Source organism: Falco cherrug, chromosome Z, assembly GCF_023634085.1.
Source record: "Falco cherrug isolate bFalChe1 chromosome Z, bFalChe1.pri, whole genome shotgun sequence".
NCBI lineage: Eukaryota > Metazoa > Chordata > Aves > Falconiformes > Falconidae > Falco > Falco cherrug.
In genome coordinates, this window is record NC_073720.1 from 49,510,276 (window position 1) to 49,523,323 (window position 13,048).

The 13,048-nt window shown below is 38.9% G+C and overlaps 1 protein-coding gene across 1 annotated transcript in view; it reads right to left on the reverse strand.

Annotated features, from left to right (window-relative positions):
- The window catches only part of CDC42SE2 (CDC42 small effector 2), an 84,417-nt gene that overhangs the window by 70,825 nt on the left and 544 nt on the right, over positions 1–13,048 (reverse strand). The window contains exon 2 of the mRNA XM_055698758.1: positions 12,306–12,363. The gene's annotated coding sequence lies outside the window, so the exon portion shown is untranslated. The remainder of the gene's footprint in view (positions 1–12,305; positions 12,364–13,048) is intronic.

Below are 13,048 nucleotides of genomic sequence, written 5' to 3' on the forward strand. Positions count from 1 at the left end.
GGCAAAGCAGGAGGCTATCAACATAGTGGCAGGGGCACACAGGGAAAACACTTCAATATAATGCTTGGGCTCCACATAAACTATATTCAGAATAATATGTAATATTATTATCACAGAATGAGCAGAGTTCTGGTTATCTTTCTTTCACCTGGTGAAATAATCGTAACACAATAAACTGGTCCTCAGGCAAAACAGCTGAGCAAACAGCTGGTAACACACGACACTGCATTAGCTGCCTAAAGTTCAACCAGAAAGCAAGCAAAATCCTTAAAGCCAGCAAGTCGAGCATGCACTTTTAGAGTAGATGTCAACCTTGTAACTGAATTGTCACTGCAACTTGGCTGCCTTCTAGTTAAAGACTCTGTGGACAATATCTGACATATAGATAAGAGAACCAACTAATTTAACTGTAGTTAAACATGGACCTAATCACTTGAATGCAATGCAACTAAAATCAAAGTGGAGAAAGATTCATATTACTAAATTCTACTGAGAGAAAACTGAGACAATTCTACACTATAAGATGTTAGCATAGAGTACACATTAATAGCACACATAACACCCTAGCAGTATGTAGAGACCAATTCTGTATAAGCCATTTCAGTATGTAACAATATTTATACAAATGAGGTAAATATAAGACTATCTATACTTAAAACTTCCAAGCCAAGAGTCTTCTTCCACTACTCTCCTTAAAAAAAAAAAAAAAAGACTAAGAAAAAAAATATTTCTACTTTCTTAAATTGTAGTATTAAAAATCTAGGGCCATACTGTAAGAGAAGCAAGACAGCACAATGAAATCCATCCTTATAAAATAACATTTTTAGAAGTCAGTCACAAATGAGATCTGGAACAGTAGTTTTAAAGTCAGCGTGTCACAGCTAGAGTTCCAGATGAATGAAGCCTATAGACTAAACCCACATCCTAATGGACAATGTAGTTCACAAAACCACTTCTATAAATGGTAGCCTTCTGGCTTGAAAGGCTATTAAATGAACTAGTATAGAGTAAGAGCCAGCAGAGTGGAAAGCACAGTTGTTTGCAGGTACTGCCAAGGCACATTACTAATCAAGCTGTAAACACTTTCTATGAAGTCTGGGCAGCTTATTGCAGACTTGCACTACATCCCTCATTCATTCAGAATGTCAGTTATAAATAGCAAGTGTTAGCATTTGCATGAGAATCTGAAGCTTTATGATTGTCTGAAGCCTTGTTTTCAGAGTGAATAATTCAGTATACCTCCTGTATTTCTACATAATAATCAAATTACTGATTTAACCAGTTACAAGAAATCGCTAATGTTGCAACATTAGTAGGGAATTTCATCATTATCTTGGCATTATCTGCTCAAATTATTTCTTATTTTACTTAGTCCATCACAGCTTAAAAGTCATATTTGCCTTTTTGAGAAGATCAGTATAAAACCTGTGAATGAAAATAAAGATGTCAAAGCATAAATCAATATGGTAAGTGACATACAGATCACCTTAGAAGGCTGAAACATATCTGTTAGTACAATGCTTCCACTGAAGAGCTACACATTCTTTCAAAGAACATAAACGCCAATGAAGTCTATTCTGATAAGGCAGCTACAGAAGTGTCATAAGCATTAACAGATTTAAGAAAATTAATGCTGTTACTAAGTGTATCAAATTCAGAGAAAAAAATCATTAGTGCAGCCTCATAACATTTTCTAAATTTTCTAATTACACGAACAGGTTGAAATTTGATAAAAAACTTTAAAGACACTACGTAAGTGTAAGATTTAAGAATGCATTTGTCTCTTAAGAATAAAGTGTTTTCTAAGATAAAGAGGCCATGAGTTTGCAATAGATGAAGAGTTAAATAGCCTACAAACATTCAGTCCTTTCCATTGAAAACAAAACCACAGACACTGAACTTCAGCAGTTTCACCAGTTTATCCATAAGAAAATGATAATCTAAACTTTATATTGGGTTTCATTATCTTGAACACCCGACTTCTTTATCCTTTTTCAAATTATTAAAAACAGAAATGTAAAACATACCAAGGATACTTTGCCCCTGCTAAACAATTTTCTTATCTGTATAGGCATATATAGTATATACACACAGATTTACCACCATTGTTCCATTCCTGTCAATGGCAAAGTCATATAAATACAGAAAACTAGCCAGCAGAGAATATTTTATAATTTCATTATGAAGCTTATAACTGGTACACTAATTATTTTAATAGAGCCATAATAAATGTAAATAGTTAATAGCTGTCAATGAGTTCAGAGCTGTGCATATCTGGAAACAAAAGAGCTGGAAGGTATATAACATGAAATGTAAATTGAGGCACAAAGAATCATGAAAGCTCATTTTAGTTTCTACCATTCCTATCAGAGGAACGTAAGTCTCAAAATTAGAGTCCTTTAGATGACAACGTGGAGATGGGGTTTACACTTACATCCATCTGAAGCAGGAAGATACCTCAATTAACCAGCTTTGCCTAGAAGAGAACTTGATACAATAGCCTATGTGAATGTCTCCCTGAATACCTTTTCCCCACCTCAAACACCATTTTTGAGAGATACTTAGAAGATAGCAACATTAAGAAATTTAGATATTTTTGAAATGTATAAATGTATAAAATGTTTACATTTTATGTTTACATTTATCTCCAGTGGCCTCCAGAAATCTCTGCATGAAAAAAAGGCAAATAATCCTCTTGGAAGCTACTGAGTCAGACACATAGAAGGCTGACCTCCAGGTCATGTTTATCTGTGCTAGCATCAAGCTTTCTTATTCTTCTCTGTTCTAATGAGATTCTTTGGCTCGTCAGTGACACAGGTGTGTCTATTTGGATGATGGATGGACTACGCTGTATGAACACACTAAGGAGAAGACCGAAAGATACCTGGGTCAGAAGCTGGGAGCACAAAAATTCAGCTATGTAAGATGTGAAATCTTGTATTTCAGCCCAATTAGACACGCTGGATTCGTAGCATGGAGACACTCAATATGTATTACAATGTTTGAGAGGCTAAGCCTTTCATAAAGGGAAAGAAAAAGTATCTGCATTAATACCTCTTTTTCAGATTATTTTACTGCCATATAACCTAAATCTAACAGTGATAACTCTTTCACTGCATGCAAAGGCTTACCTTTTTTCATAAGGACATAGCTGAAAGAGGGCATTGCCATCAGGGGGTTTAGTGGGAGGAAGGTGCAATTAATAGTACATTCTTCAGAAGCAGGTACTGTGTTTTCATACTTGCCAACACAGACTTTGAGAACCTGACATGAATAGCTTACCTGTTTTATCAGCTAAAGGATGTAATTTACTTAAATTTTTGCTTCATGAATAATACTATGAATAATCCCTTGCCTGTCTGCTTTAAATCACACAGGTGACAATCAACCTGTGTGCTACTGCAAATCCTACACCTAACAGGAGTAGACAGATCAAGGTTATCAACAGAACAAAAAAACATTGTTTGAAGTCCTACTGACCCTGAAGTTTTGTCTTTTAAAGAACTAGAAAGAGAGATATCTTGTCAGCAGACACTAAACATCATCAACAAGCAAAGAAAGGACCCAGGAAGTCTCTAGCTATACAAACAGCTCCACAGTCTACACAGCGGAGTTCAGCTTTCACAAAATCAGCCTTGAAATACTGCAACTTGTTTTCCCAAGGCAAAGACTTTCAAAGTCATCACTTCCCACACTCACTCTCTTGAAAGGAGGCCTGGCATTCTGAAGAAAAATACCATAGTAATAAGCATTATTACTATGACAGACTGCACATAACAAGTGAATAGCACTGTAAAAATCAAAACACACTCAGTGATGTAAATGCACACACAGGTAACTCAAACCAACAGCTAAGTTCAGGACAGTCTGACTGAGTATTCATGTCATGCCAGGCTAATTACTCCACTCTGCTGGTGGCACACTCAGCTCTCATGACCCTCCCCTCATGCATTTGACATCTGACACAGAGAGAGCATTTCAGCTCCACATTCCTCTTGGCAGCTTTGCTATAGGATTCACCTATGCAATGAAAGAATGAAGAAACCCATTCTGTCAGGCCATCTAACACTGCAGTCATTATAACCTGGCATTTTGAACCAGTATCAGTTCCTCTGTAATTCTCAGTAGCAGTGGGACAGTATTTCTAAACCAGTAAGTAACTGCAACTCATTAAAATTTGAGACAATCAATACAGTAACAGAGAAAATAAATAATCCTTCATCCAAGTCTCCCATTTTTTTCAGTTTATTTAGACTACAGGAGTAAAGACCCAAGAAATGCCAGATGTAATTCCTCCTGTCCCCCACACAAAGCAATTCATAGGAACTTTAAGGTCTGATGTCAGCACTGACCAAACAAGGGTAAATTACTAAGAAACAGTTTCAGCACCTTAGAAAAGAACACAGCTCCTTTGTTTGTTTGTTTTTTTGTATTATTACTATTTAAACTATCATTGACTACACTTCAGAACTAATTCTGTGTCCAAGGTAACAACTGCATGTGCAAAAGCATCCAGACAGGCTTACTCAAAATCAAGATCCTTAAACATTTACAGTAACTCGGCAGAAATCACCAGGACCTGAGCTACCAGTAGTAAGTGTCCTTGGTATGTTGCTCTAGTTCTAAAACACTGACTTTTAAGCCTATCCATAAGTTGTTAAAGAGGCAACAAAGAAATTTTGAAGTTTTTTTGCTAGATTACAAGATTCTTATATGCCATTTCCTGAACAGAAAGAAGACTCTGTGATTACCCGTGTATCTCATTATTTTAGTGGATTTGTTTCAGAATCACAAAAAAAAAAATCAGACATCAGACTACAAGCAGTATTAGCTGCATTGTATTACTTTGGTTTTAATTAAGTGAAGAAAATATCTACATCAGAGACCAAGCAGTGCTAGTGGCACTCAGCATATGCATTAACAGATTCTGTTAATGCAGATTCTGACTTTAACCTTCTTCCCACACATACACATTACCATGGTGATTTGCAAGATTTGCTGCCTGGGATTTTGGAACAGTACAGTATTTGAAATGCTCTCAGCATCTTTGAATAAACGCTAACACAAATAAAGTTACAGAGACAATAAGCCACAGATAGTCTGGTCAGACTGCCTTTACAGAAGAACACTGACAAAAACATCTTAACATGACCTCAATCAGTACAAACAACGCAACAAAGCTTTCACATTATGCTTTCTGTCCCTGGAAGGAAGGGAGCCGAGTTTAAAGATTCTAGAAAAGAAACAGCATATATTCAGTATAAAAAGCATAACCTAGAATTGCCCATTATCTCTGTCAACATTTGACTAGCTATCTATGGAAGTGTCACTTTCAGACTAACGTGTTTCTTTTAAAGGAATTTTTAATTTATATACTATCTCACTGAAATGCACACTTGTTTGGACTACAACAGGTTCATGCCTGTTGTGAGTTTCCCACAAGTGGAATCACTCTTGATGCATTTTCCTTTTATTTATTATAATTTCCAACAGAAATATAAATAAGAAATATTATTTATTTCTTATTTATATTTCTGTTGAAATGAGGAACTTAATTATATGTCTGAAGAAATGAGGATCATGTTACTGGGAACACGTACATACCCTGACATCATAGGGGGCATAGGACTGGGAGCAAAGGCAACAATTCTTGGTTGTTTGTGCCCCAACCAAACAACAGATTAAACAATTCCACCACAACCTCTGGTATCTGTGTTTTCTTGTATATACAGCAATAATGTTTCATACTTTAGTTTGTAAGCACCTTGGGATACAACTATATTGCAATTCTAATGAAGAAACAGCAGGGACAAGACAAGACCATAACTGCTACCTGCAGGTAATGACTATACCCTTGCAAATGCATTCTTGCAGAGATGCAGTTGACTTTCTTCACCAACACAACTGTAACATATTTAGGATCTCAATGAAAGGTTCACTTAAATTCATCGTAGTCAGGGTTCAACTTGAAACACAACTGAAAGGCATGCCTCACCACTCCCACCGAGTTCCCCACTCCTACTGACTTTGCAGGAAAGGCCGGTGCTAAGTGGAAGCACCACTTGGTGAAGAAGAGATGCTGATGGAAGGATTTACAGACTACTCTTTAGAGCCCTCACAGGAAGCTTGGCAATGGTGGACCCTGGGGGACAGTCCATGGAGGAAAAAGAATGAGTTATAATCAATCACTTTTCATGACAGAGTAGCTGTACTGACACAGTGCCCCTTCAAACTCACCTCAACACAGTCTTAAGTCCAATTAACACTTTTCAAGAGCATCATGACAGCTCAGCAGAAACCAAGTTAAAATTGCATCAAGTAACAGAGCTGGACATACCTAGATTTACCTTTCAGAATAAGTCACTATTTCAACACTGAAATAAAACGGACTTGAAATGCAACAAGCCCTGGCTGTAACAATGATGTGATCAGTGGCAGGCTCCCCGTGTGAGATCTCAGGTAAGATGAATTTTTGATTGGACAACAACAAAAAAAGAAAACAAAGGAATGCCACAGAGCTACTGCCTTAGTCTTCCATTAGCTCCACAAATTATTCCCCCTATATGCTTGAGGACAATAAAAATTCCAAACAAATACACAAAAAAACCCCACTGATGAGCAAGGAGTGCATGAAATACTGAAACTAAAGCAGTTATTTGAAGATCATTCCTGGCTCCCCCCTCCCTCCCCTTAAAAATTAAAGGTTACTTAAAACTGGTATTTCTAAACCTTTACTTCAGTCTACTGTAGATTGACTTCTTGGATATGTCACCACTAAATAAAACAGGTAAACTGTTTCTGAAATACACATACTTTTGGCTACAAAAACACTTCCTATCATATCTCACAATTTCTTTATACAGTTCAGGTGAACAGGACTACTGCTAACTTCAAACTGCTTTCTTACATCAGTTTTAGTTTATTTTTATTATCTTAACGCAGAAAAAACCTTATAAAATTCAGCTTATTAGAAAAGAACTTCAGTATGGAAAATCAAGGCAAAATACCATTCACTTGAAGGGCTAAGAAGAAATAGGTAGCTGAGTTCAGATGAAAAATTGTTCTCAGGAAGCTTTAAAGGAGCAGGTGGAATTCCTTTAGCAAATGGTGTTTGATGACAATAGCTGCATCTTATGGGGCCGACTAAAAGATGTTATCAATCAGCACAAGAGTTATTGAACATGACCCATAAGATAAAAGCAACCAATAGGTGTAACAGTTTTCTCCATGTGATATTTCAGCACTTATTAGTATGACTGTTCTGACAAAGCAGCCAACTGCAATTTATGAAAGTCCTATTTCTGCCCAAGTCTCCACATTCCATGGGTGAGTACAAGATCCTCCTTCCAATACAAAAGATCCTCTTCCAAAAAGGAAGTGAAGGAAAAGTATATGAAGCTCATACAAAGATAAGACTTTACTTTATGACAGAAAAGGCACTAAGTTTAACACAGAAATCACCAACTTCATTCAGAAACCAGACACGCTTATTTTTTCTATGAGAACAATTGGGATTTTGACTGGGAAGGCTTTGGTGACAACACACTTTCTATTCTATGGAAAGAAAGTTTTCCTAAGAATACATTTCTAGACTTTGTGTAATAAGTGATAAAGTTCAAGCCGTGTATAGTTAGAAAAAAAGCATGTTGAGTTATACAGTAAGTTGTAAAGAAGCAAAAGACACCAAAATACCCAGCAAACAATGATGCAGTCTCTAATCAGCTACTTGATTCATGCATCATTTTGCCCTTGTACTGTGTTTTATATACTGATAAAACAAACAGCTATCTGTTTTAGCCTCAACGGTTAAGGATACTTACAACATTTTATCTCTACTTGCCTAAAGTGCAACTGTAAGTACTGTAAGTGTTTTGCTGTGAAAAATTATTGGATCAGAGTGGTCATCACCATGTGTAATCTTCTCACAGCATCAGAGGCCCCTTATTGTTTAGATGGAGGTTTCTCTTTTACTATAAAGATGAACTGCAATTTCTCCTCCAGCACCTCTCCTCCAACATACAGGCGATGGTTTATACAGTGCAAACAAACCTTGTGATGGGTCATGACACTTCTGCTACAATTTACATATTGTGGGGAGAGAATACAAATTCTGTGCAGTGAAGGACTAAGCTGACATTTTTCCAATAACCACAGGATCAGATCAAGTGCCCAGGTAACTGCAACCCAATAGACCTTTGACATTACTAGATATTGGCCTATATCACGATCCATACTTTGTATAACAAGTTATCCTTTGAACACAACCCACAGAGATCATTTCACTTGTATGTTGAATATACTGTAACTTTGAAGCAAGTTGAAAAAAGTTCCTAGCTCTTGAGGCAGTGCAACTGTCCGCAGCTTGCTTTCTCCCCTGGACCACTCTGAAGCACTACTGCACATGCAAAGAGAAGGTACCAGTTCTCCCTGACACCTTACGACAAATATCACCAATCTGATTGGACAGAAACCTAACTAAACTAGAGAAGGAAGTTAATACAGACAGTTATGTTTCTAGGAGGAAGCCTGCAAAACCTGCTGAAGATCGCATTGATACTTTAAATCTTCCTCCCCACACCTCCCTTCTAAACCCTTCTGTTAATGTGAGACTGACAAAGACGGAAGAGCACGCTGAAGTAGTGCACTCCCTTAACTGTGCCTTCATTACAGGCAAAAGAGTTCCTCTTCCTCTTGGAGCTGACGAGAAGCGATCAAGAGAAACCTTGGTTCCCCTTGGGGCAATAATTACCCTTGGACTAGTAATTTCATCTCACATTCACCTCTAACCACACACAAAACACTGAACTGAAGAGACCAAAGCACTTTTCAGGCAGAGTTACCCAGCTATGTAACAGGTACTGGAGAACAGACCCTCTTGGAAGACACTCACCAGCCTAAACTTCCTACATTCTGTTTGTTAATAAAGGCCAGCTTTCTCACTACTAAACTTCCTCTTCAGTCTGCTCTTTATATGAAGCCCCTGCTTCAACATGCTCTCTTACCCACTTTCATTTGTTCAAGGTTGCTTGTTCCTTGGATTTGTCATTATTTCTTGCCATCATCATTAGTCATGCAACAAAACAGGAGACACTAATCATGCAAGACAGACTTGCTTCATCAAAATATCTTGAAACCTTTAAGTGATTGTGAATGCTCAAAAGCCTCTCTTCAGATTTACTGTTTTTTTTTTTTTTTAAAAAAGGAATCTAATCTATCCATCTCAGGGCTAACACCCTTCAGAGATACATTCCTCCTCCCCCTCCCTCCTTCATTTCCCTCCCAGGATCGACTATAGGAAAGAATGCCAGGTCTCTGCATTTCTAATGCATCTCCAACTCTATCTAGTCTACTCAAATGTATTCTTGGGGGGGGGGGGGGGGGTGGGTGGAAAAAAACATTTAGTTTTGCAGTCATCATCATGTAACTAACGCAACAGTAATAAAGTGAGACAGCTATAATATTAACCTCCTTCACATTAACCCTGCTAAGTATACTTTACTGAGAAAATTGCGTTAGAGTACAGGCATACATGTACCAGCTACATTTGTGGAGTAAACAGCAGCCAATTCCCTACAGTCCTTCAGCATATATAAGGAAGCATTTATCTGACAAAAAATATTGTATCAAAATAGCGACTAACACTTTCACAACACCCTCAGTTCTTTTAAAACTCAGTTATTTTGCTTTACAGGCCAATATTACGATTAGGAGATACAAGAAGACTAATATTAAACACATGGTAGTTACTAGCAAACACATTTTAATGAATACAACACAGCAAGGTACAAACCTCTACAAAGGGCCACACTAGTCTTCACCCTTGCTTTCTATCTGAGCACACACAGAGGTGTACAGTGAGACAGACACCCAGAGAAAAGGTGGTAAACAAAGATAACAGGGTCTTTCAGAAGTATGTTTATGTGAAGCAACAGTCTTTAACACTAGCTAGAACCATATCTAGTAAAAACATGTGTTGAGCAATGAATATCATGGGAAATTGCTGCTCAGGTCCTGGAGTCAGGTTGTCAAGTATAATCAAGAGCTGCAACTAAGTTACTGAAAGCTAATTTGAATAGTCAAAGTATCATCAAAAGTGCGTGCAAAGTCAGTGGTATTTTAATTCTACACAAATACTCAGTTAACGCTGACCAGAACACAGTGGGTTTCTGAACATAATGCTAACACACAGCATGAGAGTGTTTGCAAAACAGACTGGCAAGAAATTCACTTTAGCAATACAGCATGCTAAGCTTACATATAATTTGCTACTCCACAATGAGCCAAGTCTACCAAAAAAGAAATAAATAATAAGAAAAACCCAAACCCCAAACTACCTGCAAAAGAAGTATTTTACTGGGATTTTTTTGTTGTTTTTTTTTAAACACTGAGTAATTTAATTCCACATTACGCTTCATGCCTAAAGGTTGGTCTAAAATCACGTTAAGTAAAGCAAATGTCTCAACACTTCAATACTACTCTTAACAGTTTAAAAAAAATTCTTGAACTCCAAGAAACTGTCACCTCAGTCACATACTACAGAACGAAATATGTTTTCCTTGTAATTATGCATCAATAGTGTAAAGAAAATGTATTTTTCTAATTGTGTATTGTAATTCTAGCAATAAATCTTAACTGAAAAGACAAAAAAATAAACCCCTTCGCATCCCACCTATAAGGGTTAAAACGTCTCACAAATATCTAAAGGATTTGTGCAAGTTTGCTCTAAAAAGCTTGCTCAAATTACCTGGGTGTTAAATGAACTCCTCCCAAGTGGACAATAAGTTATAGCAGTATATGCTGATTAACACTATTCTACCACCGCAAACCATTAATCTTAGCAATGTAAAAGGTTGTGATTATGCTTCTTGTTGGGGAAAAAATATGAAATGAGACATTTAACACTCCTTGTTTACTGTAATGCCTCTATAGGATGTGATCTGATTTCTCAACACTACTCCAGGGTTAATGTTTTATCACTGCAATGAAAGCTCTGATATCTAGGTAAAAGTCATCACATACTTCAAAAGCCATTTGGAACACACCCCCCATTTCTCTTCTCCCCTTCCCGTTTCTAAATCAACTCAACTCATTTTTTGGACAACAGAAACTATGATGGGATGTTCAAAACATTTCTGTCTTTTCCCTATCACAACAAGTCACCACGTCCACAAGGCTTCCCACGGACCACCACACTGCAAGCCACCACAGAACTTCTGACATGCTCATAAGGTCAGAACTACTAGCAAGCTTCAAAACGATTTCTTTTTTATGGCACCGTAAGTAAACTGTCAATTTTTGGACAACCTATACCTAACAAATATAGTTCCAGAGTTCATCACTCCGCTGGTGTACAAACGTAATATAATGTCTTATAGACTGTATGTACACTGACATTTCTGATCTACGCAACTTTGGTCTAGATATACAGAAACTTCACCAGGAAGTTTCTTAAACATAGAATAACTGATCTTCTGCTGTGGAAATGATAACAGCCTTTCCTCAAAGCAGAAAGAGCATATAAAGTATTACCCATTAGAAAAACTACTTCAGATTCCAGCTTCTCACCCAAGCTAATGGGAGACATTAAATTTAAAAGACGAGTGATGCAACTATTGACACACAATTAAGTTTAGGTACATAATAAAATTTATACAGTGAATTACCTCATTAGCTTATTTGAGCTGCTACTTAGTTCATTAGTAGGTATAATCATTTGCTTTATCACTTTCTACAATTTAATCTACAACAGTCCCTTTCGCCCTTCAACAAAAGTTACAGTAGAAATCTAGTATTTTATTACATCTTTCAAAACTGCATCTCTATTTCAACAAGGTATAAAAGAACTTTCAGAGGTGCATCTGTACCTTCACTGAGCTATTACTATCAGATTACCTAAGCAAATTAATTGACTAAACATTCCTCATGAGTGAGGAAAAGAGCACCATCTAATCTCAATTACTTCAGTTAAATATAAAGAAACATACTAATATTATACTTACAGGTGTTTCTTATACATTGATTTAAGCTTAAAAAGGTGACTCTCTGCCCTTGAGGATTAAGGCTGATCACCAGAAAAAAATACCTTAAAAAAGAGCTTAAGGCAACCCCTCCCCTCAGGCTCTATGGATTTTCTTTACTTTTCTATTTTTTAACCAGTTATCACAGTCCAGGAGGGCCATATTTGCAATGGGCGAGGGAGAAGTTTGCTTAGTGTTTCATTCAAATTATTCCTGAAGTTTCTGCCTCACAAACATGAATTACTCCATTCATCCATCCAAGATCAAAACCAAAACCACAAGACTTACAGTTTAATGCACATCCAACTTCACAGTTAAAAGTCGCCGGCCTTGATGTTCTCTTGGCCTGTGAAAGCAAGATTTAAGGTTTCGGTAAGCGCACAAGGTTACACACACACTTGAGTAACTGCCTGAAAACCCAACGCTTAACCCACAAGACAAGCGCCATATTCCAAAAAAACGCGTTAAACCCCACACCGCTCTGGCTGCGCCACGAAGCCCGGGCGGCGATGCCCGGCGCCCCCTTCCCCAGCGGGCCGGGGGGCCGCCCTCCCGCCGCTGCAGGGACGCGGGGTGGCGGCGGACGGCGGACGGGGAGGCGCCGCGGCATCCCCGGCACGGGCGGGCCCGGCCCCGCTGCTCCCGCCGCCCGCCCACCTGCTCACGGCAGCACCTGCCCCGCCGCCGCAGGCTTCGCCCGCCAGGGGAAAAAAGCGAGACCCCACCGCCCTCAAACCTGCCCGTCCCACACCCACACCCCCCATCTATTTTTTGCCGCCCACCAGGAAAATGTGTCGCTCGCCCCGTTTTGCCCAGCCCCAGGCGGGATTGCCGCTCAGCATCGCTCGCCGCGCCCGCGGCTGGCCAGCCCCGCTGCCCGCTCCCGCGGCGGCGGCTCCGCGGCCGGAGGCTCCCCCGCCACACCGCCCCGCGGCCCGGCCCGCACCGCCCCCGGGCACCTCGCTCGGGCCTCGCTCGCCGCTGCCCGGCCGCAGGGAGGGCGGTGCGGGGGACACCGGCGCTCTCGGGCG